Source organism: Pinus tabuliformis, chromosome 2_1 (genome assembly GCF_031772625.1).
Source record: "Pinus tabuliformis cultivar Carrire ecotype Pingquan chromosome 2_1, CPIR1, whole genome shotgun sequence".
Lineage (NCBI taxonomy): Eukaryota > Viridiplantae > Streptophyta > Pinopsida > Pinales > Pinaceae > Pinus > Pinus tabuliformis.
In genome coordinates this window covers 227,573,168-227,577,697 of record NC_142299.1, presented here as the reverse complement: position 1 = coordinate 227,577,697, position 4,530 = coordinate 227,573,168, and positions in this window count along the sequence as shown.

Below are 4,530 nucleotides of genomic sequence, written 5' to 3'. Positions count from 1 at the left end.
CAGCTTTGCGCCTCTGGATTGTTTTTCCCTTGAGTAGAGGTAGGGTGCCGTACCCTGAACATTTCTCCTTCGAGCCTTATGGACAGTTTTCATGAAAAATGGTGCGTGAAAAACCATGGCGAACATATGGTGAACGATGGAAGATGCACCATGGCAGATGTGTGCAACCATGGCGAACATATGGTTAACGATGGAAGATGCACCATGGCAGATGGCACACATGCAAGAGGCGGATATAATTATAATGGAACTTTGGATATCTTACGGTACATGGAGAAGAAAAACATAACAACCGCCAGTTAAAAACTTAGGATAAAATAGCTTCCCCTCGCTAAAAACAACATTGGGGCACGTGAAGCCTGCAATAAGAGGCTAAATTCAAAAGTTTGGTTAAAATTGTGAGGACGCAAAATTGTTAGCAATCAACTTTGGTTAAAATACAAGAAACCCCAAAAAATCCCAGTCAACTGATGAATTAATAGCGGTCAAACGTTCGATCGAACGCTATAGTCCCCGCTTTTACGGAGGCAGGGACTAATAATAGTGTACGTGGATGTAAATTATACTAAAATAGTAGTGTGTGTGGATGTAATATTCAACTAAAAGATTATTTGGAATAAATATGACATTTCACTAAAAATAGCAGCGTGAACAAATACACAAGTTTGCAAAAAAATTACAAACATAGACATGAAATTCTGCCAAAAATAGTGTGAACAAATATGGAATTCAACTAGAAAGATTGCAAAACATAAGCAGATTTGAATTTTTACTAGTCTTTGTTCGAGTAATGGATTGTCATGAGTTAGGTTTTGGATTTGATTCAAAAATTAAAGATGAATATGCACATTAAGGAGTCATGAGTTAGGTTTTGGATTTGATTAAAAAATTAAAGATGAATATGTACATTAAGGAGTCTTGAAGCAAAGACATAAGTTAGGTTTTGGATTTGATTAAAAAATTACAGAAGAATATGCATATTAAGGAATCTTGAAGCAAAGATATTTTTTTGCGCTATTTAAAATTTACTAAAAAGAGTTAAAGAAAATATAAAATTTTTCTTAAAATATAGTGGTTGTAATTTGAAAATTTGAAAAGTAATAAACATATCTTATTTTAAATTTTCATTATAAATAATATAATGAACACAGCTGGAATTTTGTTAAAAATAATGGAGCAACTATGAAATTCTTCTAAATTTTACATGAGTAAAATTAGAATATTGTTAAAAGTGACAATTAGAACAAATTTAAAATTCTACTAAAATAATAACATACATGGATGTAATAATTAATTAAGATTATTTGGAACAAAGATAATATTTTACTATAATTAGTAGCATGGACAATTACATAAGTTAACAATGTAAATTACATGGATGTAATAATCAACTAAAAGATTATTTGGAACAAAATAATATTTTACTAAAAATAGTAGCATGGACAGAGGTAATAATCAATTAAAAAATTATTTGGAACAAAAATAATATTTTACTCAAAATAGTAGCATGAAAAGTTACAAAAGTTAACAATGTAAACTTTGAAATGAGAACTAATACAATTACCGGTTTTGTTCAGGTAGCAAAAAAGTCAATCGATTTTGAAAAGTTATGATATATATATATATATATATATCTATTTTGGAGTATATTTTTGATACTTTAATTTTTTTTTGTGTATCAAATATAAATATTTGTTTTTAAATGTTAGAGATTTTCATGTTGATTTTGAAATGTGTTGATGCAACATCAACTCATTTTTTTAGCAAAAAAGTCAACCGATTTTGAAAAGTGGTGATATATATATATATATATATATATATATATATATATATATATATATATATATTGAGCATATTTTTGACACTTTAAATTTTCTTATGTATCAAATATGAATATTTGTTTTCAAATGTTAGTGATTTTCATGCAGATTTTGAAATGTGTTGATGTAGCATCAACTCATTTTTTAGATGGTTTATTTTCAACACTTTATATTTTCTAATGTATTAATTGTGGATATATTTTTTTTTAAATGTTACATTTTTTGACACTTTAACATCAAAAAATCCATTTTTTAAAGGGTTTATTTTTGACACTTTATATTTTCTAATGTATTAACTATGGATATATTTTTTTAAATGTTACATTTTTTGACACTTTAATTTTTTTATGTCCAATTATTTTTTTAAATTTTAATTACTTAACAAATTTTCTAGTTGTATTATTTCTCTTTTTTTAAATGTTGATTAAATAAAAAACAAATATAAAAATATATATAAAAAGACAAAAAACCATAAAAAATGTAATTTTTTTTTAAATATTGTAAACCATAAATTTTTGATTTTTTTTTAAACTATATATATAAATAAATAAATAAAAATACAATAATTTTATAAAACTATTAAAAAAAATCTAAAAAAAAACCTGCCAGGCTGAAATCCAATCCTGAGCCCCGTCCACTTAAAATATATATATATATATATATATATATATATATATATATATATAGATATATATATAATAAAATGATATTTTAAGGTCCACGAGACTAAAAATAGTCTATGAGACTATAGTTCCCTGTTTTTCGGTTTTTGCAATTCAATAATTTTCTAATTCAAATTGATGATGAGCTGGCCCAACCTTCCAACAATTCCCTCGCTAAAAAGACAATGCCAAGAAACTGATGCTAACATGTTGGCTCTGCTGGCTCTGCTCTGCTCTGCTCAGATTTGTTGGCTCTACTCTACTCTACTCAGCTTCGCTGGCTCTGCTCTCTTCAACTTAGCTTTGCTAAACCATGAAGAAGAAGAATTGATCGAGAATGTGTCATACCATTCTCCACTGACCCGAAGTCAGTCTCAAAGTGTGTACCGCTAGTCCCAGACTAGTCCTCAACCCACCCGAAGTCAGTGTCGTAGAAGGTACAACTCCTACCACTGGTCCCAGACCAGTACTCTACATACTCGAAGTTAGTCTGAGAGTATGTACCATTGTTCCCAGACCAGTCCTCAATTGACCCTGAGTTAGTGTCATAGTGGGTACAACTTCTACCATTGGTCCCAAACCAATATCATTGATCCCAGATCAATGAAGGTCATCCTTGCACAGGGAGTATGGTAGATACATCGATGCGTTCATCGGTACTACTATGGTCCCTATCCTCATTTCCCTGCTTATTGATCAAATGAGAGGTACTTCCCATGAGTACCAGACTGCATGGGTAGGATGCCTCGACAGGAGAACTAATCATCTTGCTACACAATCGCCATGGAGAACACATCATCCAGGCCTCACAGGAGAACTAATCATCCTGCTACACAATCGTCATGGAGAACACATCATCTAGACCTCACAGGAGAACTAATCATCCTGCTACACAATCGTCATGGAGAACACATCATCCAGACCTCACAGGAGAATTAATCATCCTGCTACACAATCATCATGGAGAACACATCATCTAGACCTCACAGGAGAATTAATCATCCTGCTACACAATCGTCATGGAGAACACATCATCCAGATCTCATAGGAGAATTAATCATCCTTCTACACACGAGAGCGAATCATCTTGTCCCACAAGAGGGCGAATCATATTGTTCACAGGAGAGCGAATCATCCTATCCACAGGAGAGCGAATCGTCCTGTCCGACAAGAAAGCGAATCATCTTGTCCCATAAGAGAGTGAATCATCTTGTCCACAGGAGAGCGAATCATCCTGTCCACAGGACAACGAATCATCCTGTCCCACAAGAGAGCGAATCATCTTGTCCACAGGAGAGCGAATCATCCTGTCCACAGGAGAGCGAATCATCCTATCCCAGTGCACACCACTAGGGGAGGGTGAGTCACCCTGTGGTCGTATGTTGCTCCAGTAAGAACCGCAAGCCCTCAGAGCTCCCAGAGCTCAATGTAAGCAACATGCAGGACCCTTTTACAAGGGTCTCTCGACGACTCCAAGTCGTTCGGGAAAATCACAAATTTGATCTATCCCCGAGGCTCTGACAAAGTGTAGTGACTTGTACATCATCTTAGTGCGATGGAGCCTCCTTGCTCATCGACTTACCATATCCCAGATAAGGCAATATCTGATGTCTATCTGCTTGAGCAATCATTGAATACGAGATTCCTCAATAATCAAATCCCACCTCTGGTTGTCATAGAGAATCACACTGGTATTCATCATGTGTACTCACTGAAGAGTTTCCACAACTAGGCAACTTCATACGAGGTCATAGTCGTAGTTATGTATCCGGTCTTGGTAGTACTTATAAAAACTGATTTCTGCTTCTTACTCATCCATGATATCGAAGCAGAATCCAAAGAGAACCAGCACTATGAAGTGCTCTAGTGATCCTCAACACTGCCTGCCCAGTCAACATTCGAATAATCATGCAGTTTTCATATTTCCGGCAGTGTATCTCAATCCATAAGAGATTGTGCCCCAAAGATATCTCAGAGGCTTCTTGGCACTAATCCAGTGATGCTCAACCAAATATGAGCTCACCATGCTAACTGCAAAACATTTGTCC